Consider the following 25,481-nt stretch of genomic DNA (forward strand, 5'->3'; position numbering starts at 1 on the left):
GGAAATGCCCTCTACAATCAGGGAGGAGGTACACGATCTTGAAGGCACACACTCAGTGCTTCTACTTCAAGTAGCACATCCTAAATCACAGACAGACTCTGCATTACGTATCTAAAAAAAAAAGCGAAAAAATTCCAGGCAATGTTCAGCCGTTTAGCCAAACAACTGCGACAGGATCTGTGTAGGTAGGACTGAGACAAAAGGCTGCTTAGGGGATCATAATATGGACAACCATTTCCATTATCAATTTATGAATAAGTAATTTCTCTTGCCGTATTTGGGCAGCACGGCAGTGTAGTGGTTAGCATAACACTTCGCAGTACAGGCAGCAGGGGACCCATTCCCACCTTTGTACTTTCTCCCCGTGACCGCGAGGGTTTCTTCCCACAATCCAAAGACATACCAGTGTGGTTAATTGGTCATTGTAAATTGTCCTGTGATTAGACTAAGATTAAATTGGGGATTGCTGGACAGTGAAGCTTGTAGGGCTGGAAGGGCTTATTCTGCACTATATATCAATAGATGAATAAATGGGCTGTAGCCACTTCTTTTGTAGGATTTTCCATTAAAGTAATTAAAATAATCTTGAGTCGTAATTCTTTACTATTATAGATTTAAAAAAATCATTTTCCAAGTGATAATCTAGGAATTCCAAAAATTAGGTGAAGTCACAATTTTAACAGCATTTCATGGAAAACTGATAATTATAAACTGGATATGACTTCAAAATAGGGCAGGCTGCTGAATAATTTACAGATGTCGACTAAATCTAGTCAACTTAGAAGGATGTCAACTTTGACCTCTTCCACTTAAATGCACTCTGCCTCACCACACGAAGTTAATTTATAAACCAACATGAAATTCCTGTATCTTTGGACTGTTGGCACAAAATTGGCCCAGCTTAAAAATAACAATTGCACATGGGTTTCTTGAAGTGTGAAGGGTGAAAATTAATGGATGTTTATCCATATTAACGCTGGAGGTTTGAATTCTGCAAAAAGAAAAGTAATGAAAATATGCAATTAAAATGGTGTTAGGAGTAACCCGTTACTGTGTGGGAACAGCATGAACTCTCCCAGGAAGCCAGGCCAAGCACTGAAAGCATCAATGTTTCCCGACCGAAAAAAAGACATTGTAATGCACACTAACTTTGAACAGCTGGTTAACATTTCAAATAGCACTGCTCGTGGCAAGGGAGTAACATGGATAAAGGGCTGCCAAACTAACAAGAAACTGGATACTTGAATTAATGTCTTAGTCACAGTGTGGAAAGAGGCCATTCAGTCCATCTTGTCCACACTGACTAGTGGGCATCCATCCATTTTAGTCAAAGTCAAGTCAAAGCAAAAGTATGTGTATGTCACTAAGCACTATTTTGAGATTAATTTTCTTTCAGGCATTTACAGGAAACTAAAGAAATACAATCTTGAGGTCCTCCGTTGGTTGGGGTCGACCACAGATGTCACGTCCTAGCTCTCTACATGATACTCAAGCAAGTACACAAGTCAGGGCAGCACAATATGGATAGATGAAGGGAAGTAGCTGTTCCCAAAGCTGATGATGGGGAGCTTCAAGCTTCTGTATCTCCTGCCTGATGGTGGCAGTGGAGTAAAGGGCATGGTCTGGATGGTGGGGTTACTTGATCATGGATGTCGTGTGCTAGCTGTCTAAGTACGCAGGTCAGGGCAGAACAATATGGAGAGCAAGCTGATGAAACCAAAGGAACGGCATCAGTGGAGTTGCCAGTCAGAGCTGAACTCATTGGAAGACCGCTTTAGGAACTCCTGCTTTTCCCTCTGAGCTTCCTCCGGAAGTCCTTCCCCAAGGCAGAGGAGGCTTGAGATCCGATTTGCTTTCTAGATGAGCTGACAAGCACCATCTACCCAAAGCGAGTGATTTTAAGGCACCTTTGCCCCTTCTCCTCTCAGTAAAAAGAGTTCCTTCAGGCTTAGTAGCTAAGCCACATGTGAAGGTCAGGAGCTGGGCTTGGTGTTCAGTGACTATTTGATACACACCTCATTAGGTAGCTTATCCCCACTACTACACCCAGCTATAACAACCTTAAGAAATATAATACAATTTATTAAAATATATACATAAACAAAAGCTGACAAACAACCAATGTGCAAAAGAAGACAAATGGTGCAAATGATTTAAAAAAATAAAAATAATGATGAGACCATGAGTGGTAGAGTCCTTCAAAGTGAGTCCATAGGCTGTGGAGTCAGTTCAGAGTTGAGGTGAGTGAAGTCATCCACGCTGGTTCAGGAGTCTGATGGTTGTAGGGTAATAACTGTTCCTGAACCTGGTGGCATGCAACCTAAGGCAATCCCATCTTTCCACTCTTAATCCTATACCTAGGAGTTTCAAGTGATTGTCTACATACCTCATAAATGCAGATAGTGACTCTGCATTCACTACTCCCTCCTGGTACTCAGCACTCTCTGGGTGAAGAAGGTTCTCTTTCAAATTCCCTCTGCATTTCTTTCCCCTTACCTTAAATCTGTGTCCTCCAGTTCTGATAAGGGGATATGTTTCTTGCAGCCTACTGTATCTATACACTCATTATTTTGTATATTTCAGTAACGCCCTCTCATGTCCTCCTGGGACAGGGAGAATAGATGTAGTCTATCCCCAAACCAGAAATGTTCCATCCTAGGCAACAGCCTTGGTGAATCTCCTCTGCACCATCTCCTCCCCTGTTGAATGACTACTTAGGTTGATAAGTGATAAATATGGAGGGGTACCAGAGATCGGTGGTGTTGGCTCAAGTACTTGCAACCTGCAATTACGACAGAGATGACGTTTGACTGCTAAACTAATTGATGATATGAAGATAGATGGGAAACAGTTGTGAGGAAAGGCTATGGTAGGGCACTGAGGAGTGTAATAGACAGAATACTGATCCATAATTCCTTGAACGTGGAGTCATAGGTCAATAGGTTGTAAAGAGAACTTTTGGCTTAAATCGAAATATTATGTACAGGAGTCGGGATGTTATGTTAAAGGTGTAAAGGATGTTGGTGAGGCCTTATTTAGTTGAAGGGTCTCAGACCAAAATGCTGACTGTTTACTCTTTTCCATAGGTGCTACCTGGCCTGCTGAGTTCCTCCAGCAATTCGTGTGTATTGCTTTGACTTCCAGCTTCTGCAGATTTTTTCTTGTTCCTAATTTGGAGTATTGAGTGCAGTTCTGGTCACCCACCTATGGGAAAGATATCAATAAGGTTGAATGAGTACAGAGAAGGTTTACAAGGACGTTGTTGGGACTTGAAGACCCAAGTTATAGGGGAAGGTTGAAAAGATTAGGACTTTAATCCCTGGAGTGTAGGACAATGAGGGGAGATTTGATAGAGGTTTACAAGATTATGAGGGGTATATATAGGATAAATTTTAAGCCAGTTTTTTCACTGAGGTTGGGTGAAAGTAGAACTAGAGGTCATGGATTAAAGGTGTGTGGTGAACTACATATACCTGTCTGGACTGCTCCTGTGGCTCCTCCCACAGACCCCTGCTGACTGCTCCTGTGGCTCCTCCCACTGACCCCTGCTGACTGCTCCTGTGGCTCCTCCCACTGACCCCTGCTGACTGCTCCCACAGACCCCTGCTGACTGCTCCCACAGACCCCCGCTGACTGCTCCCACAGACCCCCTGCTGACTGCTCCTGTGGCTCCTCCCACAGACCCCCTGCTGACTGCTCCTGTGGCTCCTCCCACTGACCCCTGCTGACTGCTCCTGTGGCTCCTCCCACAGACCCCTGCTGACTGCTCCTGTGGCTCCTCCCACAGACCCCTGCTGACTGCTCCTGTGGCTCCTCCCCCCCTGCTGACTGCTCCTGTGGCTCCTCCCACAGACCCCTGCTGACTGCTCCTGTGGCTCCTCCCCCCCTGCTGACTGCTCCTGTGGCTCCTCCCACAGACCCCCTGCTGACTGCTCCTGTGGCTCCTCCCACAGACCCCCTGCTGACTGCTCCTGTGGCTCCTCCCACAGACCCCTGCTGACTGCTCCTGTGGCTCCTCCCACAGACCCCTGCTGACTCCTCCTGTGGCTCCTCCCACAGACCCCTGCTGACTGCTCCTGTGGCTCCTCCCACAGACCCCTGCTGACTGCTCCTGTGGCTCCTCCCACAGACCCCTGTATAAAGGCAATTGAGGCCTGAGTCCGGCCTCATTCTCCAGGATGTAGTGTTGTTCATTCTTCCAGTCAATAAAAGCCGATATCTCGCTTCTTATGTCTCAGAGTGAGTTATTGATGGTGCATCAAGGTGTAAGGTGAAATATTTAAGGGGAAACATCACTAAGAGGGTGGTGTGAGTGTGGAACGAGCTGCTGAAGGAAGTGGTGAATGCAGATTCCATTTCAATGTTTAAGTGAAGTTTGGATAAGTACATAGATGTGATGGGTGTGGAGGGCTGAGGTCCACACAGGTCTCATTGGGACTAGACAAAATAACACTTCAGTAGAGATTTAGTGTTTCTGTGTAGCAGTGTTAAAGGACTCCATGTCTCAAGGCTCTAAAAGACGACAGATGCTGGAACATAGAGCTGCAAACAACTTGCTGGAGGAGCAGCGTCTGTGGGAGAAAATGTATCGTTTAAGTTTTGGGTGTAAGCTCTGCTACAGGACAGAGACTGGGGAGGGGACATGGCCAGTATCAAGAAGGAGAGCCATTGTACTGAGACAGGAGCCAAGGTGATTGGTGCGCTGAGGAAGAGTGAAGGATGCTAGGCAAATTGAACCAGGTAGGGGAAGGAAAAGGGAGTCAGGAATGTGGATGACAGATGGAGCATGGCATAAATGAGGAGAGGTAGATGAAGCAAGGTGGGGGAGAGGGTAAAGGTGGAGGCAGTTTTTCAAGGTGACAAGCTGAAACGCAAAGGCAACAAATGCAGGTATCTGATAAGAAAGGAAGGTGATAATGGGAACTATTGGGGTGAACGGCAGAAGGAACCAGAATTAAGTGGTGGGAGCACCAGTGGGCAAAATGGGTGGGTAGTGACAAATGAAGCCAGGAGGAGAATGTGATGTTACGTACCCGTGACACGTGACAGTGGTACCCTTGTCACGTGACTGGGGTTGAAGTTATACTGGACTTGAGGTAATGGTCTTGTGATGGTGGAGTGACGTCATTTTCCCGCCAGTAGAGGTCATGTGACAGTTTTTTTTTACAGGTTATAAAAGGAAGACCCACCCTGTGGGGAGGGGCAGTTCGTGGCTGGATTTGCCAAGTTGACTTCATGCCACTGCGTGATTTAATGTGATGACGCAGTTTAGTTGGAAAATGAAGTTTTATCTAATGCCTAAAGTTTAAAAGGTCATTGCCAGCAGTTTCTTACAATACTGCTAGTGGAGAGTGAAGTTTGGAGTTCGGAAGTTAAAGATCGAGGAGAATCGATTTTCGATGGTGGAATGGTTTTGACCTTGTGTGATCCTCATTCGGAAGGATTTCGTTGACTGTTCTCGTGTTAATCTCTGCTGGGATAGCAGGAGATTGAGGACAGAGTGTGGAAGGAAAGGTCAGTGCCTTTAAACCGTTATGTTTCATAAAATTCTATGTGGTAAGAGTTCGACACCGGGGATCAAAGGACAACGACGTGGAAGAGAATTTAAATCGCCTTAAAAAGTCTCTCCTTTTAAATGGACTGAGCATTTTGAACTTTCGGCATATCGCTTTAAGAACTGTTTGAACTGCATCGCTTTAAGAACTGTGAAGCTGCTGCACAGCAGCTGTTTTCCGGTTATGTTAGTGTTTGTTTACTTTTGGGGGGTTTGTTCTCAGTGTTTAATAAATGTGTTATTTGTTATAAAAACCCTTGCCTAACTCACATATATTTATCGTTGCCTGAATACGTAACATAAATATGGGGGCTGCGTCCGGATTGGATCGTTTGAGTTTAAATGCTTGTTAACTTTTGAGTCGGTGTTTTGGAAACGGGGAATACTCGATTCTTTTGTTTGATTGGCTTGTGAGTGGTATTCGGCAACGATGAATATTGATGAGTTTCTGGATTCGCCAGACGCGGATTTATTAGCGAAGGCGAAAAAGACTGAGGTGTCTGGAATAGCTAGTAGATTGCAACTTAAAGGTATTTTGAAGACTACATCAAAAGCTGTTATACAGAGAAAAATCGCGTCTCACTTTGTGGATTCGGGTGTTTTTGATGATTCTGTTTTAGAGTCGTTTCCAATAAGTAATCTGGAGATGCAGTTGCAAATCGAACAAATGATGTTAGAGCGGTGTAAATTAGAAACTGAACAGAAAAAGAGAGAGTTTGAATATGCAATGGAGAAATTAAGGTCTGGGAATCAGTCTACTGGTTCTAAAAAACTGTTTGTTGCTAGTCAAGAAATTAAATTAGTCCCTCCATTTAGTGAAACAGAAGTGGAAAGATATTTTCAACATTTTGAAACTATTGCTCGGATGTCAGAGTGGCCGAGAGATAAATGGTCATTGTTGTTACAGAGTGTAATTAAAGGCAAAGCACGACAAGTTTACACAGCTTTAACAGCTGCGCAAGCATTAGATTATGATATTGTGAAAATGAATATTCTCAAAGCATACGAATTAGTCCCAGAAGCCTATAGAGAAAGATTCAGAAGTTTGAAAAAGTCTGTGGAAAAGACTTATGTGGAATTTGCCTATGATAAAGCTGTGTGTTTTGAGAGATGGGTTTCTTCTAAAAATGTAAATGAGGACTATGATACATTGAAAGAGCTGATTTTAATGGAGGAGTTTAAAAGAAGCATTCCTGTTGAAGTAAGGACCTACTTAAATGAGAGGGATACTGATAAATTGCAGGACTGTGCTAGATTAGCTGATGAGTATGTTTTAATCCATAAGAATAAATTTCCTCAGGGTAGAATTTTTAAGAGGAAAAATAATATGGAGACTCAAGGTAAATCAGAAATTAAATCAGAGGTTAATGAGAAAAGTAAGGAGGAAGGAAAACCTGTGAAGGAAAGACAGTTTGGTCTTATTTGTAACTATTGTAAGAAGCTTGGCCATGTAATAGCTAACTGTTTCAAACTGAAAAAGAAAGGGAAGGAAGCAGTTCCATATGCTTGTGTGCAACATACTGAAGCACCTGTAAAATTACAGGGTTTGGTAAACACAAATGAGGATTTGTTAGAGTCTGACCGAGTTAGAAAGGGATATGATCATTTTATAACTGAAGGGTTTGTATCCTTGAAAGAAGGATCTACTCTGGTGCCAATAAAAATCCTTAGGGATACTGGAGCTTCTCAATCACTGATGTTAGACAGTGTGTTGAAGTTTACTGAAGAGAGTGACACTGGTGAGGTAAATTACGTAAGAGGTGTTGGGAGTGATTTTATGCCTGTACATTTACATAAAGTAAATTTAAAATCAGGGTTAGTTACAGGATTTGTTAAAGTAGGATTACAGCATAGCTTACCTGTGAAGGGTATTTCTTTATTGTTAGGTAATGACTTGGCAGGTGGACAAGTTTTTCCTGAAGTGCATTTGACAATGGAGTCAGAGGAGCCAGAGATGAATTCTAACACAGATTTTTCCTGTGTTGTGACTAGAGCTATGGCTAAAAAAATTGATGTGCAGAATGAGGTTGTTACTCATGACTCTTCAACTCAGGATTCGAGTTTTGAGGATGTGTCAGAGACTTTCTTACCTTCGTTGTTTGAACAAGATTCTGGGAGTATGTTTGACTATGAAGATTTATCTCTGTCTCGGAAGGAGATGATAGCAGAGCAGAATAGAGATCCTGAGATTATAAAATTAAGGGAACAAGCTTTACTAGATAGTGAAATTGAGAAGGTGTCAGTAGGATATTACTTGGAAAAAGGAGTGTTGATGAGGAAGTGGAGGTCGCCTACAATTCCTGCAAGTGAGGAATGGAATGTTGTTTACCAGGTAGTTGTTCCTAAAGTTTATCGAAATGAGATTTTGACTTTAGCTCATAGTGTGCCTTTAGGTGGACATCAAGGGGTAAGGAAAACTGTGGACAAGATTTTAAAACATTTTTACTGGCCTGGTCTAAGAAAAGATGTGGCGATGTTTTGTAAGACGTGCCATACTTGTCAAATTGTGGGTAAACCAAATCAGGTTACACCAGTAGCTCCATTACAAACTATTCCAGCATTTGGTGAACCGTTTTCTAAAGTTATTGTAGATTGTGTTGGTCCATTACCAAAGACAAAAACTGGTTATCAGTATTTGTTGACTATCATGTGTACTTCGTCTAGGTTTCCAGAGGCAGTACCACTTAGGAATATAAAAGCTAAAACTGTGACAAAGGCTCTTATAAAATTCTTTACTTATTTTGGATTGCCTAAGGAAATACAAACTGATCAAGGCAGTAATTTTATGTCTGGATTGTTTCAACAGATAGTTTATAAATTGGGAGCTAAGCAAATCACTTCGTCTGCGTACCATCCAGAATCGCAAGGTGCCTTGGAGAGGTTTCATTCTACCCTCAAGAATATGATTAGGACATATTGTGTGGAAAATGAAAGTGACTGGGATGAGAGTATAAACTTACTTTTATTTGCAGTAAGGGAATCGGTACAGGAATCTTTAGGTTTTAGTCCATTTGAACTTGTGTTTGGGCATAGAGTTAGAGGACCTTTAGCTTTATTGAAAGAACAGTGGATTAGTAAGGAAGTACACACTAATTTGTTGGACTATGTTTTGAAATTTAAGGACAGGTTACATAAAGCTTGTAGCTTAGCCAAGGAAAATTTAAAGTTGGCTCACGAGAAAATGAAAACTTGGTATGATAAAGAAGCTAGGATGAGGATGTTTAAGCCTGGAGATAAGGTGTTGGTTCTTTTTCCAGTGCAGACAAATCCTTTACAAGCTAGATTTCATGGTCCTTATGAAATTGTGTCTAAAATCAATGATGTGGATTACGTAATAAAAACTCCAGATCGTAGAAGGTCAACACAACTTTGCCACATAAATATGATAAAACCATATTTTGAGAAACAATCTGATACTGTGACTGTTGTGGTTAGTGAGAATGAGTTTGATTTAACTGGGAACATGATAGATGATTCATCTGACTTTCATTCTAAATCCAACATTGTTTCTGTTAGGTTACCTAATTCGACCATTCTGGAAAATATGGATGAGAAATTAGCACATTTACAGCTAGAGCAGAAGCAACAGATGAAGGAATTAATTTTTAAGTATAAGGATTTGTTTCCAGATGTTCCGAGAAGGACTACTATAGCTTCACATGATGTAGATGTTGGAGATGCCAAACCTATTAAACAACATCCATATAGGATGAACATGGAAAAATGTGAACTTGCTGAGAAAGAAATTGAATACATGTTAGAGAATGATATTATTAGACATTCTAACTCGAATTGGAGTTCGCCATGTGTTATGGTGCCAAAACCAAATGGTAGTATTAGGTTTTGTACGGACTATAGGAAGGTGAATGCTGTAATGAAAACAGATGCATATCCAATTCCTAGAGTAGATGATTGTATAGATAAAGTTGGAAAAGCAAAGTTCCTTACAAAGATTGATTTATTGAAAGGGTATTGGTGTGTTCCATTATCGGACAGAGGTCGAGAGATTTCTGCATTTGTAACTCCATTTGGGTTATATGAGTATAATGTTCTTCCATTTGGGATGAAGAATGCCCCAGGTACTTTCCAGAGGATGATTAACTCTGTGATTCAGGGATTGAAAGATATTGATGCTTATATTGATGATTTAGTGACAGGAAATGATACTTGGGAAGCACACATAATTGCGGTGGAGAAATTGTTTGAAAGGCTTTCAAAAGCTAACTTAACTATTAATTTAGCTAAGAGTGAATTTGGACATGCCACTGTGACTTACCTTGGTTATGTTGTGGGTCAAGGTAAGGAGCTCCTGTTCAGGCAAAAGTTCAGGTAATTTTAGAGATTCCCACTCCAACGGGGAAAAAAACTCTTAAAAGATTCTTGGGAATGGTAGGATATTATCGGAAATTTTGTAAGAATTTTGCTAATGTTGCCCTTCCATTAACTAACCTTCTGCAAAAGAATGTGAAGTTTGTGTGGACAGTGCCTTGTCAAGAAGCATTTGAAAAATTGAAAACAATGATATGTCAACAACCTGTGCTTAAGGCACCTGACTTTGAAAAACCTTTTTCATTAGCTGTAGATGCTAGTGATGAGGCTGCGGGAGCAGTATTGATGCAAAGGAATGAGGGTGATGAGGTTGATCATCCAGTAGCTTACTTTTCTAAGAAATTTAATAAGCATCAAAGAAACTATTCGACAATAGAGAAAGAATTGTTATCTCTTGTTTTAGCTTTAGAATATTTTGAGGTATATGTTGGTACAACTCAAAAACCACTTATTGTTTACACTGATCATAATCTGTTAGTTTTTCTGAGTAAGATGAAAAACAAAAACAGAAGATTATTAAATTGGAGTTTGATGTTACAAGAGTACAATATTGTGATAACTCATATTAAAGGTAAAGATAATGTGGTTGCTGATTGTCTATCTCGATGTTGAATGTACAATGTAATTTTTTTTATGGAGTGTTTTTTTTTTCCAATTGTAACACTCCTACTGTATTGTATGTTGTAAGATGTTATATGATGGTATTGTATATTGTGTATGTTATAATTTATACCTTTGTTTTTCTTGTAAGTAATTGTTAAAATTTTTGTTCTTGTCAGACCAAAAATGTTTTTTTGGAGGGAGGTGTTACGTACCCGTGACACGTGACAGTGGTACCCTTGTCACGTGACTGGGGTTGAAGTTATACTGGACTTGAGGTAATGGTCTTGTGATGGTGGAGTGACGTCATTTTCCCACCAGTAAAGGTCATGTGACAGTTTTTTTTTACAGGTTATAAAAGGAAGACCCACCCTGTGGGGAGGGGCAGTTCGTGGCTGGATTTGCCAAGTTGACTTCATGCCACTGCGTGATTTAATGTGATGACGCAGTTTAGTTGGAAAATGAAGTTTTATCTAATGCCTAAAGTTTAAAAGGTCATTGCCAGCAGTTTCTTACAATACTGCTAGTGGAGAGTGAAGTTTGGAGTTCGGAAGTTAAAGATCGAGGAGAATCGATTTTCGATGGTGGAATAGTTTCGACCTTGTGTGATCCTCATTCGGAAGGATTTCGTTGACTGTTCTCGTGTTAATCTCTGCTGGGATAGCAGGAGATTGAGGACAGAGTGTGGAAGGAAAGGTCAGTGCCTTTAAACCGTTACGTTTCATAAAATTCTACGTGGTAAGAGTTCGACACCGGGGATCAAAGGACAACGACGTGGAAGAGAATTTAAATCGCCTTAAAAAGTCTCTCCTTTTAAATGGACTGAGCATTTTGAACTTTCGGCATATCGCTTTAAGAACTGTTTGAACTGCATCGCTTTAAGAACTGTGAAGCTGCCGCACAGCAGCTGTTTTCCGGTTATGTTAGTGTTTGCTTACTTTTGGGGGGGTTTGTTCTCAGTGTTTAATAAACGTGTTATTTGTTATAAAAACCCTTGCCTAACTTACATATATTTATCGTTGCCTGAATATGTAACAGTGAATAAAAAATTGTAATGGGAAGAAGGGGAGGGGCTAGGGAAAGTGGACAAAAATAGGAGGACTCAAGGAGGATCTAAAGGGTGAGGGCACATCGGAGGTGACTTAACAGAAATTGTCAAATTTATTTGTGCATAACATTGAATTATAGTGTACTCAGACCGAACATAAAGTGTGATTCCTCTAGTTTACATTGGGCCTCACCCTGATAGTGGAAAAGGCCAAGGACAGGCAGATCATTGTAGGGTTGGAAAACGGAATTGAACAGCACAGTTATTGTCTGTATCATCTTTAGAGCTTGCCATATCATTCTCCCTCAACCAACTTAACTGAAGATAACTTCTTTGACTATTCGTTGGTATTTATTTGTTCTCACTGAGAACGAATTGCCTTAACTTCCAACTACTTTACAATTGTCTCCGACGTGCTTACTTTACTTGGGCCCTTAGCTGCAAGTGGAGCATAGACCATCAGTTATCTCCATCATCCTCTGAAGTTGATGGTTCATCAATGCTTCTGCAATCCATTGCATTCACTGCACAACAATTGTCTCCAAGTGATTCGCAGTCTTTAATCTTGTGGAACATTTGGACACAATTCCAAAGAAGACTTCATTGAATTCCAAGAATTTGGATTAACATTCAGATTTAACAGTGACCTATCACTTAAGTAAAGAAGAGGATAGGAAGGGAAATTAAGAAACTGTCTATACTTTTGCTTTATAAATATGACTTTGCACTATATTATACAGTATTTTTCTTTGTAAAGATACACGCAGTTTGAATTAGATTACAGGATTCATCTACACTGCTACTGTCTAAATCTAATTTATTGCTATGTGATATGCACTCTGCGGTCACTGTATTAGGTACTCCTGTACACCTGCTCCCTAATGCAAGTATCTAATCAGCCAATCATGTAGCTGCAACTCAATGGCATAAAAGCATGCAGACAAGGTCAAGAGGTTCAGTTGTAGTTCAGATCAAACATCAGAATGGGGAAGAAATGTGATCTAAGTGACTCTGACTGTGGAAGGATTGTTGGTCCCAGATGAGTATCTCAGAATCTGCTGATCTGCTGGGATTTTCACTCACACAGCAGTCTCTAGAATTTACAGAGAAAAGTGTGAGAAACAAAAAAAAAACATCCAGTGAGCAGCATTTCTTGTTAATGAGAGAGGTCTACTCGTCTCCACGCTGAACTTCAATCCATTACTCTGTGAGGTTGACTCAACTGTGGCTGTGGCCTGCAGCTGTCACAGTGTGAGCTCACTTTTATGAACTTTACTTCTGAATGCTATTCATTTGCACATGTTTTTCTTTCTTTATTTCTCTCTGTATGTTGTGTGTTTGATGGTATTTTGCTTTAAAGGGTTCTGTTGGGTTTCTTTGTTTTGTAGCTATCTGTAAGGAGACAAATCTCAAGATTGTATAAAGTAAACATACTTTGATAATAACTACACTTTGACTGATTTAATTTAACACGAATCACATTTCACTCTACGTTTTGATGTCGATGTGGCAAATAAAGTCAATCTTTCTATCTTTCTTTCTTTGTTGCTTTATCTGCAACCCATTAAAAGAGGAATTAGAACATAAGAAATAGGATCAGGAGTAGGCCATCCGGCCCATCAAGCCTGTTCCGCCATTCAATAAGATCATGGCTCTGCTGACCATGGACTCAAGTCCACCTACCTGCCTTTTCCCCACCTTTTAGCATGCTGTTCTCCTTTCTGAATGTGTTTCACATTTCCATCATGTCCAAATCTTTCTCGAGACTGCAGACCGTGTATGTGAATGGAGGGCTACAGAAAGTATAAGAAAGAGAGATAATTATTTTCAAAAATACTGATTTTCTACATTTCCATGACATTTGAGCAATTGACTGCACTGTGGGGGTGGGGTGGGGGGAGGAGGTGTAAGGCACTCCTCCCGTCCGCCAGCCAGCAGGTCACCCTTGGGCAAGATGTAGCATCTGCTTAGCACCTCATCCCCGTCACGTGAAGCCACGGGAGCAGGTGGTGGATGGTCATATGAGCAGCCGGTGCCTATCACAAGTCCTGGTTATGCGACGATTGCCAGGCAACCTCTGAAGAGTATGGATAATGGCCGTGGTCACCCATCTTGTAAAGACACAACCCAGAAGAAGGCAATGGCAAGCTACTTCTGTAGAAAATCTGCCAAGAGCAATCATGGTCATGGAAAGACCATGATCACCCACAGAAATAATGAACGAACAACTCAATTGATGACCCTAATGACTCTACTGAATGTACATGTGATAAATAAATCCAATCTATTCTGATCTAATCTAATAGATTCTGAATGGAAACAACCCCAAGTCCAGCTAATACTTAGACAGGGCCATACAGTGAACAGTGTTTCACTGCACTGTCTTTTAAAAAGAAACAAAGCATAAATATATAATGGAAAGCAAACTCCCGTTTCTATGGGAACAGAATATGAAAGGAATGATAGGTTGTGAACTGAAGCAAACAATATGTTTTCAAAGATACAGTGCCTTGAAATAGTATTCAGCCCGACAACTATTTTCACATTTTATTGTTTCATTTTCTAAACTTAAAATATATCGAAGTAGGATTTTAGTTAATCCACAAAACATTGCGCATCATGTCAAATCGAAAGAAAAATTCCAAAACCTGTCAACAATTTAGTAAAAATAAAATCACTACACTAACTTTCCTCAAGTGCAATACTGTATTGTTAACTCACCCAATTTGTTGATGTAGAAAATTTGAGGATTACCTGTTTTCAATGAATTCCCAGGGAAAAAAAATACTCCCTCACTAGGTAAGGTCTAACAGCATGGTAGATTTTCAACAGAGCAAATAAAGTGAAGACAAAAGAGCATTCAAGGCAAGTCAGAGAAATGATAATAGAGAAACACAAGTCTAGCGAAGGGGACAAGACCATCTCAAAGGCACTGAACATACCTCAGAGCTCTGTGGAGCCCATTATGAAAAAGGGGAAAAAATATGAAACCACAGCCAAACTGCCTAGGTCAGGCCGCCCCTCTAAACTTACCGTAGATTCCGGACTACAGAGCGCACCTGATTAAAAGCCGCTGGCTCTAATTTTAGAAATAAAATCAATTTTTTACTTGTAAAGGCCGCACCGGATTTTAGGCCGCACCGGATTTTCGGCCGCACCGGATTTTCGGCCGCAGGTGTCCCACGTTGTAATATGAGATATTTACACAGAAAGATATTACACGTGAGGATTTTTTAACTTTTAATTAAATCCATATGGTAACAAAAACAAATACATATTGCAAATGCTTTTTTTCGAACCGTGCCCGTAACGCAGCTACTTTTAAATATACGTTGCGTATACTTCTTTACTGAACAACATTCCAATATCTCCTAACGACTGGTAAAAAATATATATACTGCAGCCTACCAGGAAAAGTTATTGATCGCCTTTAACTTAAAAGCAGCGTTTTGGCTCCGCCGCTCGACCCCCTCCTTTCCGTTTATCGCAAACGGCATTTTTCCCACAAGACACCGCGAAACCGGGTGTGACGTCATAGCATCCCGCGATGTAGTACAGAAAACAAATATAGTTAAAACTCTTCTAACTTTAACTAGAAAATGAATTACTAAGCGAAAATATTATAAACTAAATAACTGCCATAAAGGCAGCACAATGCTTTTCTTCGAGTGTTTTCCATGTTGATGAGGGTGAGTACAAATGACTGATTTACAATAATTTAATTGTGAAAGTGCGCTTGATTTATCGTACAATTTCATTGGACCTCTGTGAACTACACATCAATTTTATTGGTCTACTGTTACGAGGCAAAATGTTTACGAGGCGGCATGAAAAAAAATAATGCATTAGCCGCTCCGTATTAAAGGCCGCAAAGTTCAAAGCAGTTCAAAATGTGGGAAAAAAGTAGCGGCTTAAAATCCGGAATCTACGGTAGTTGCCAGTGAAGAATGGCACTTGTAAAAGAGACTACTGTGAAACCAACAGTCTCTCTGGGTGAGCTGTAGAAGTCAATGGCTGCGAATGGAGATGAAGTTCAAGGGTTCACAACCTATAGGGCCATGCACAAAAAAGGTATTTATGGAGAGTGACAAGGAAAAGCCCTGGCAATAAAAAATGCATATCCTTGTCTGTAAAGGCTCTTCAGAGCATTACTTAGAAGATACTGTAAAGATGTGGAAGAAGGTCTTGCGTCGGATGAGACTAAAATGGAACTTCTGGCCTCAGCACTAACCGGTACGTGCGGCATAAATCTAATACTGATCATCAGCCAGGTCACACCATCCCGACTGTAAAGTATGGTGGATTTAGCAGCAGGGTCTGGGAATCTGATCGGAATTGATGGGAAGGTGAATGCTGCTAAATACAGAGAGATCCTGGATAAAAACCTGCTAGCCTCTGCCAGAAAGCTTAAACTGGAGCGGAGGTTTGACTTTCAGGACAACAGCCTAATGCACACTGCCAGAGGAACCGTGGAGTGGCTTCAAATGAAGAAAGTTCTTGTCCTTCGGTGACCCAGTCAGAGTCCTGACCTTAACCCGATCGAACATCTCTGGTAACATCTCAACATCGTGCTCACCGCCACTCCCCAACTAACCAGGTAATGGTTAGCAATGGTTGAGCAATGTTGTAAGAGGGAATTGGTATCCAGAAAGGCTGCAATAGCTGGGACAAATGGTTCAACTAGGTACAGGGCAAAGGGGATGAATTCTTCTGAACTGCAGGCATTACAGTTTTGGAATTATTAGTTTTTCATACTTTACAATTTACCCTTTTTTTGGGCTCTACGGTGAAGAAAAGAAACATGTGATTCACAAATAAAAACTCTCAGTTAAATTGATCAAAATCCCTGGTTGTAATTCTCATTTATGTGAACAAAAGGTTAGGGGCTGAATGCTTCTACAAGGTACAATATTCCAAATCTGAAACAGATTTCATCTCTGTTCCAATTGGAATGATTGGATTATTCTGCTTTCTGTACTAAATCATGACTATTTATTTCTTTGTTACATAAATGTCAAAGATTGAACATATATAATAATGGTGAAAATGCTGAAAAGATATTTTTGATGTAGTACATTGCAATAGCAAATAAAAGGATACCTGACTAACAAAGTTCCTTGAAATTTCACTACCATTCAATAAGAACCTGTGATCTTTAATCTCAAGTTTATTTTACTGCCTCTGCACCTTCATTGCCCTGGTGTCCCAACTGCAGTCAGTGGCCACTTTATTAGGTACATCTGTCCATTAATGCAAATATCTAATCAGCCAATCATGTGGCAGTGACTCAATGCATAAAAGCAGGCAGACATGGTCCAGAGTTTCAGTCGTTCTGACCAGACATCAGAATCGGGAAGAAATTTGATCAAAATGACTTTGAACGTGGAAATATTGTTGGTGCCTGGCAGGGTGGTTCCAGTATTTCAGAAACTGCTGATCTTCTGGCATTCTCATGCACAACAGCCTCTAGAGTTTACAAAGAATGGTGCAACGACACAAAGAAACATCCAGTGAGAAGTAGTTCTGTGGGTGAAAACACCTTGTTAATGAGAGCAGCCAGAGGAGAATGGTCAGATTGGTTCAAGTTGACAGGAAGGCGACAGTAACTCGAATAGATAGATAGATAGATAGATAGATAGATAGATAGATAGATAGATAGATAGATAGATAGATAGATAGATACTTTATTCATCCCCATGGGGAAATTCAACATTTTTTCCAATGTCCCATACACTTGTTGTAGCAAAACTAATTACATACAATACTTAACTCAGTAAAAATATGATATGCATCTAAATCACTCTCTCAAAAAGCATTAATAATAGCTTTTAAAAAGTTCTTAAGTAGTTCACTTAAATACATTAAATACAATCAACCCCGGCACTTTAACATATCTTACTCCTGGCGGTTGAATTGTAAAGCCTAATGGCATTGGGGAGTATTGACCTCTTCATCCTGTCTGAGGAGCATTGCATCGATAGCAACCTGTCGCTGAAACTGCTTCTCTGTCTCTGGATGGTGCTATGTAGAGGATGTTCAGGGTTTTCCATAATTGACCGTAGCCTACTCAGCGCCAGGCATTACAACGGTGGTGCGCAGTAGAACAGCTCTGAACGCGCAACACGTCAAACCTTGAAATGAACGGGCCACAGCAGCAGAAGATCATGAACATACACTCAGAGGCTACTTTAACAGGTGCAGGAGGTACCTAATAAACTGGCCACTGAGTGTAGTTATCGATCTTTGGCCGGAATGATTGAGTTCTCCAGAACAGATTCTCAGCTATGTGGATGAAAGAATTTCTCCTCCTCTCTGAACTAAATGGCCAACCAGGGTTTATGCCTGTTGAGTTCTTAAATCCCCAGCCTGGGCAAGTAAGCTTCCTGTCAACAAGTTCAAGTTTATTGTTATTCAACCATACGTGTCAAAACGAAACAATGTCCTTCGAACCAAGGTGGCCAACACAGTACACTACATGGAAACATACAGCGAAATGTGTCATTTCTCCAAGCCAAGGTGCACAGCACAATACGTGTAACTCATGCACAAAACATAAAGTGCTATTACCATTTCTCCTCGCGGTCTTTTTCACTATCCAATAGTTTGGTTCAGCCCAGTGCAGTGATGAGATTGTTTCTGCCAAGTTGTTTGCCTGGTTCCAAACTGAAATATATGTAAGTGTCTAAACCAGAACCTTAACACCACACAGAAGAGTATTTTTAATCTTTATCTGCACAATTCTACTTCAGAAGAAAATTTGCAGTTTTGCTGTTTGGAAGGAAATATATTTGATCTAACAAGCTACATGGTCAAAGCAATGGAATGAATTATGCTTATCTTAGAGAACATATGATCATAAGATCATAAAACATAGGACAATTAGGCCATTCAGCTTATTGAGTCTGCTCTGTAATTCCATCATGTCTGATTTATTATCCCCCTGAACCCCATTCTCCTGCTTTCTCCCAGTGACCTTTAAGACCCTTTCTAATCAAGAACCTATCAACCACTGCCCTCTGGTGTTCACTTGGTGCTGCTCTCCAGTGTTCGCTCGGTGCTGCATTCCAGTATTTGCTCAGTGTTGCCCTCTGGTGTTCACTTAGTGGACGAACAAGCTGGATCAGGACAATCTACAGTCATGCCATTCAGAGACTTGGGCTATATTACTTTTCCTTTCTTTATGACGGTGTGTTTTTCTGAAATTGCAACCATTTGTACTACTTGAAGTGTGCTGTGTGTTGTTGGTAATGTGTTTTGCACCTTGGCCCCAGAGGAACACTGTTTTGTTTGGCTATATTCATGTATAGTTGAATGATAATTAAACAAACTTAAATTTGACTTGACCTCCACAGCTATCCGTATCAATAATTTCTACAGATTCATCACTCTCTGACTAAAGAAGCTCCTCCTCATCTCTGTTCTAAAGAGATGTCTTTGTATTCTGAGGCTGTACCCTCTGCTCTTAGACTCCCCCACTACAGGAAACATCCTCTCCACATTCACTCTATATAGGCCTTACTGTTTCTCTGATGATACAGGTGAGTAGAATGGGCCTGTGGATCCCAACTGATCACAACTCCGTGTTGGTGGGCTGATTACAATGGGGAGATGACTGAATGGGAAGTTCTAGTGTCTAGTGTGACAATAATAATTAACAAATAAGCAAAATATATCAAGAACATGAGATGAAGAGCCCTTGAAAGTGAGTTGATAGGTTGTGCAAACAGTTCAGTGCTAGGGCAAGTGAACTTGAGTAAAGTCATCTCCTCTGGTTCAAGAACCTGATGGCTGAGGGGTCATAACTGTATTTGAACCTGGTGGTGTGAGTCCTGATGCTCCTGTACCTTCTTCCTAATGGGAACAGTGAGCAGAGAGCATGGTCTTGGTGGTGAGGGTCCTTGATGATTACGTTCCTATGACAGCACTCAGTGTCAATGTGCTCGACAGTGGGGAGGGCTTTACCTGTGATAGACTGGGCTCTATCCATCACTTTTTATAGGATTCTCCTTCCAATGGTTGAAGAGAAAGCCATTTATACTGAAGTCTGAAGGCGGAGCGAAGTTAAGATGGCGCTAAACAGCAACTCCTTTGCTTGCATCTTCAGAAACAGCTCTATTTCTATCTTTAATATCTTTATTTTTCCCTTTCAGGGTTCTTTTGAAAACCCTGACCCGGAGTTACCCTCTGACTTTGGTTCTTTGTGGGAAAGGGGTTTCAGGACTGGCCATTGTTTAGCATGCCAAGGGTTCGGTCTGAGAGTCTGAGAGTCCGGCTCAGATTTGGAAGTCTAAGATCTCAGGGCTCTGTAAACAGGTGGATGGAGGGTCTGTGACATGGCAGGAGACCCGTGTGTCATCGGGGGAGTCAGAAAATCTACTGCTGTGTGTCCAAAGACCCAGGATCTTTGAGATCTTTGAGAACCGAGCTTGGAAAAAGCAATGTAATGGACTTTTAACATCGTAAACCAGCGAGTTGTTTGTTATGTCTCCCCGCTGACTGGGAAAAATGGAGACACCTCCCTCTCCCTTATGAGGGAGAGAGAGAGAGCCTGTGGTATGTCGAATGCCGGGTGAAATGCGAAGTCTTTGGGGTAACTGCAGGCCTGTGTCTTTGCTGTTGCTTTGAGTGCTCGGTGGTGGGTGCCGATGCTTTTTTTGCTGGTGGGGGAGGGGGGATCGTTGCTTGCTGCCACTTATGTGCAGGAGAGAGGGGAGCGGGGGGGACTTTGGGGTTCTTATATCTAACTGTCGTTCATTCTTTGGGGCACTTCATTGTTTTTGCAGAGTTTTGCGAAGAAAAAAGCATTTCAGGATGTATATTGTATTCATTTCTCTGACATTAAATTCAACCTTTGAACCTTTGAACCTTGAACCTTATACTTGTAAACAAATTATAAAAGTGGTGCATGACTGTTTTGTGGGAAAGGGACTCAATTAAAATTCAGATCATTTCTAAGCATTCATGTAAACACACAAGCCCTAGACATCCTTGGATATGTCTGCTAATGTTATTCTGTCTATACTTAATCTTTGATCTGCTCAGGGGACCCAGCATTCTGTAGTTCCCAGCAACATGGGAAGACTAAATGTACTTCAGTTGTCAGCTGAAATGTTTTGTTTATTGCCTTAAGTGTTACAATCACTTGCAAAAATTAAAATGGCTTTTAATAAATTTTAATATTTTAATAACAATTTATTAACCATCAGCTGTAAGGCATATGTTTCAAAGTTTCTGAATGTCAGATGTTTGATACACAGAAGAAGATTCCACATACCACAAGATCGGCTGATAAGTAGCTGGCTTCAGACAAATAAACACCAGAGATTCTGCAGATGTTGGAACTCTTGAGCAACACACACAAAATGCTGGAGGAACTCAGCAGGTCCTCCAATCCTACAGCATGAACATCGATTTCTCTAACTCTGGCAATTTCTCCTTCCCTCCCCCTTCTCTCCTTTTCCATTCCTCCTTCTCCTCACTTGCACATCGCCCCTTCTGGAGCCCCTCCTCCTTCCCTTTCTTCCATGGTCCCCTGTCCTCTCCTGTCAGATTCCTCCTTCAGCCCTTTACCTTTTATTTAAAAAAAAGTCTTTCATTGATGCAAGCAAAGTGTGGGTACTATTGTCCAAAGAAAGAAACCAAAATACTCTCCTGTCAAATTCCTTCTTTTTCAACCTTTTACACCTTCCACATATCACCTCCCAGCTTTTTACTTCATTCCCTCCTCCCTCACTCACCAACTGTCTTTCCCCCTCTCTGTCACATGCCAGCTTTTACCCCCTCTCCCCACTTTCTTATTCTGGCTTCCGTCTCCTTCCTTCCCAGTCCTGATGAAGGGTCTCAGCCCAAAACATTGACTGCTTAGTCACTTCCATAGATGCTGCCTGACCTGCTGAGTTCCTCCAGCACCTGTGTGCATAGCTTCAGAGAGACAGTTTGCTACGGATAGGTCTAGGTACAGATGGGAATATCTTGGACCACATGTTCCATGCCAGTTTACTACAGTAAGTGATCGAACTGAGAAGGGGTGATTGGCAGATGGGGGAGGGAAGAGTAGAACTAGCAACCAAGGCAATGAGGTGACAGGTGGAGGTTACGAAGGCTGCCGGTGGTGGAATTTGATAAGGGAGGTAGGTGGAGCATAGAACCAAATGAGGGAGGAAGGATGGGCGGATGGGAACAGTGGGGCAATGGGGGACCAGTGGGCAGGGTGTGTGTGTATGAGATGGGCAGATGGAGTGTGGGAGGGGAGAAAAGAAATGTCTGATGGGACTGGGGAAGATTGGATGTATGTAGGCAGACCTTGTATGAAGTACAAAGTGGAATTATTATCAAAGAATGTACACTATATACAGTAGCATGCAAAAGTTTGGGCACCCCTGTTCAAAATTTCTATTACTGTGAATAGTTAACTGAGTAGAAGATGAACTGATCTCCAAAAGTCATAAAGTTAAAGATGAAACATTCTTTTCAACATTTTAAGCAAGATTAGTCTATTATTTTTGTTTTGTACAATTTTAGAGTGGAAAAAAAGGAAAGGAGCACCATGCAAAAGTTTGGGCACCCCAAGAGATTTGAGCTCTCAGATAACTTTTACCAAGGTCTCAGACCTTAATTAGCTTGTTAGGGCTATGGTTTGTTCACAGTCATCGTTAGGAAAGGCCAGGTGATGCAAATTTCAAAGCTTTATAAATATCCTGACTCCTCAAACCTTGTCCTAACAATCAACAACCATGGGCTCCTCCAAGTAGCTGCCTAGCACTGAAAATAAAAATAAATGATGCCCACAAAGCAGGAGAAGGCTAAAAGAAGATAGCAAAGCGTTTTCAGGTAGCCGTTTTGTCAGTTCGTAATGTAATTAAGAAACGGCAGTTAACAGGAATGGTGGAGGTCAAGTTGAGGTCTGGAAGACCAAGAAAACTTTTCGAGGGAACTGCGCGTAGGATTGCTAGAAAGGCAAATCAAAACCCCCATTTGACTGCAAAAGATCTTCAGGAAGATTTAGCAGACTCTGGAGTGGTGATGCACTGTTCTGCTGTGCAGCGACACCTGCAAAAATATGACCTTCATGGAAGAGTCATCAGAAGAAAACCTTTCCTGCGTCCTCACCACAAAATTCAGCGTCAGCAGTTTGCAAAGGAACATCTAAACAAGCCTGATGCATTTTGAAAACAAGTCTTGTGGACTGATGAAGTTAAAATAGAACTTTTTGGCCACAATGAGCAAAGGTATGTTTGGAGAAAAAAGGGTGCAGAATTTCATGAAAAGGACACCTCTCCAACAGTTATCTTGACTATGCCTCTTCCCATCCTGTCTCCTGCAAAAATGCTATTCCCCTTTCTCAGTTCCTTCCCCTCCGTCACTTCTGTTCCAGGACGCGGTTCAGTTTTCCATTCCAGTACATCAAAGAGCGACGTCCTCAAAGAACAGGGTTTCCTTTCCTCCACTTTTGACGCTGCCCTCGTCTGCATCTCCTCCATTTCCTCAGCATCCACATTCACCCCATCTCCCCACTGCCTAAACAGTGGTAGAGTTCCTTTTGTCAATAAACATACCTTCAACTCTCTCCCTCTCCACTTTCTGCAGGAGATCGCTTCTTCCACTATTCCCTTGTGCATTCGTCCCTCCTGGCACATCCCTACAGGCGGCCAAAGTACTACACCTCCTCCCTCACCTCCAGTCAGGGCCCCAAATTGTCCTTCCAGATGAGGCAATACTTCACCTGCAAATAAGCTGGGATGCTCCATTGTGTCCAGTGCAGCCAATGCGGCCTCCTCTATACTGGTGAGACTCGTAAATTCGGGGACCACTTTGCCAATCACCTCCGCTCCATCATCCAAAATTGGAACTTTCCAGAGGCCACACATTTTAATTCTGATTCCCATTCCTGTTCCAACATGTCGATCCATGATTTTCACTTGTGCCAAGACGAGGCCATCCTCAGGGCAGAGGAACAACAGCCTATCTTCCATCTGAGTAGCCTGCAACCCAATGGCATGAATATCAATTTCTCCTTCCGGTTAAAAAAATCCCTTCCCCCACCCTTCTTCCTCTATTCACCACAATGCTCTTTTACCTCTTTTCACCTTCCTATCACTTCCCCCGGGTCCTCTTCTCCTTCTCTTTCTCCGATGGTCTTCTCCTATCAGGTTCTTTCTTCTTCAGCCCTTTACCTTTCCCATCCACCTGGCTTCACCTTCTAGCTGTCCTCCTCCCCCTCCCCTGCCTTTTTATTCTGGCGTCTTCCCACTTCCTCCTCAGTCCTGAAGAAGTGTCTCGGCCCACCACTGTTTGCTCATTTCCAGAGATGCTGCCTAACCTGCTGAGTTCCTCCAGCAATTTGTTTTGAGCAAATAAATAACACTAGGGCACCACCTTCAGGTTTTTCTGAAGAGCAGAGGGCATTAGGATATGCAATGCCCCACCAGAGGGATTGGTGGGAACAGACCTCATAACAGCCTTGGAAGGCAAGAGTATTCATATCTGAAGAGATTAAACGGGTTGAGCATTAGGGCTGCAGATTGAAACCAAGTAAACAGTACTGCCAAGTGTGCTTACATAATAGGTTTTATTTGCAGCTGTTACATCTGAGGATTATTATTTAATAAACTTATGACTTTTACTTTACTAATCCGGTACTCACAGTTGCATGGATCTATTAGGTAAGTCATGCCTCCCACCAATGTCAGGCAAGAATAAACGAATAAAACTGAGCCGACCTGTTCCATCACATGTCTGGGCTTAGGATAGGGAAATGATCCATTCTGACCTTAGCTGGAGGGAGTATTACTGTAAGTGTTCCTAACCAGAGGCTGAAATCACCCAGTGTTTCCACTGGAAAAGCAGCAACAGCTTACTCCAAGGCTGCTGATTTGCATTCTGTTTTACAAACACTAAGGGCCCAAATTTATCTCGCCCGGCTGATCGTGCACTGAGCCAAGCATACAAACTGACAGATTAGGAGCAGGCATATGCACTTGGCTGATTAAGCCTGCTCTGTTACTTAATAAAGTCCTAGCTAATCTCATGGTAACCTCATCTCCACATTCCTGCCTACTCCCTGAAATCTTTCGCCTCCCACCCCGGACTTGTTTACCAAGTATTGATTTGTCTCAGCCTGTTCAAAGACTGCCGTTTGAGGAAGTGAGTCAAAAACTTCTGAGAGAGAGAAAAAAATCATTCCCTCATCTCTCCCTAAGAGCCACTTATTTAAAATGAACTAGAATAATACAGCACAGTACAGGCCCTTTGGCCCACAGTCATGTGCTGACCTTTTAAGGAGTCTGCAATTTCTGCCCATGACCTCATGGGTTTTCCCTGGGTGCCCCAGCTTCCTCATGCATTCCAAACACGCACAGTTTTGGTTAGTCAGTCGCTGACAAGCTATTTTGGCACCAGAAGCATGCCGACACTTGCAGACTGCCCCCAGAACATCGCAAACGAGGATGTAAACAATGTATTTTATTGTATGTTTGATGCATATCTAGTTCACCACAATGTTTCAATGTCTTGATGCACATTGATGCACAAATGAAGCTAATCTTAAACTTCTGAATCTACTGCAAAATCAGTCTAGCCCATCCCTCCTAGAAAGCCCTCCATTTCCCTTTTCAGTGTGTACCCAAGAGTCTCTTAAATGGCCCTAAATGTATCTCAATGTACCATTACCCCTGACAGTACGTTCCATGCACATACCACTCGCTGTGTAAAAAACTACCTCTGACATCCCCCCTCTACTTTCCTTCAAACACTTGCAAGTTACACCCCTTCATATTAGCTAAATCTACGCTGGGAATAAAGAAGTGACTGTCCATTCTATCTCTGCTTAAGAAGGTGCCTCAAGAAGATGGAATCCATCATTAAGGACCCTCAGCATCCAGGACATGTCCTCTTCTCATTACTACCAACAAAGAGAAGGTACAGGAGTCTGAAGACAATTTTGCTCTATTT

General features: G+C 41.7%; 1 long non-coding RNA gene across 2 annotated transcripts; it reads right to left on the bottom strand.

Moving 5' to 3' along the window:
* Positions 1-2,181: 2,181 nt before the first annotated feature.
* On the bottom strand, positions 2,182-23,503 carry LOC140736750 (uncharacterized). Of its 2 annotated transcripts, none has more exons than XR_012101000.1 (3): positions 23,254-23,503; positions 13,230-13,324; positions 2,182-3,204 (listed from the first exon to the last, which is right to left on the bottom strand). It is a non-coding gene; the product is annotated as an uncharacterized lncRNA (long non-coding RNA). The 2 variants fall into 2 exon arrangements; XR_012100999.1 differs by having other exon boundaries at positions 13,215-13,324.
* Positions 23,504-25,481: the final 1,978 nt, after the last annotated feature.

Source organism: Hemitrygon akajei, chromosome 12 (genome assembly GCF_048418815.1).
Source record: "Hemitrygon akajei chromosome 12, sHemAka1.3, whole genome shotgun sequence".
In the NCBI taxonomy this organism is placed as follows: domain Eukaryota; kingdom Metazoa; phylum Chordata; class Chondrichthyes; order Myliobatiformes; family Dasyatidae; genus Hemitrygon; species Hemitrygon akajei.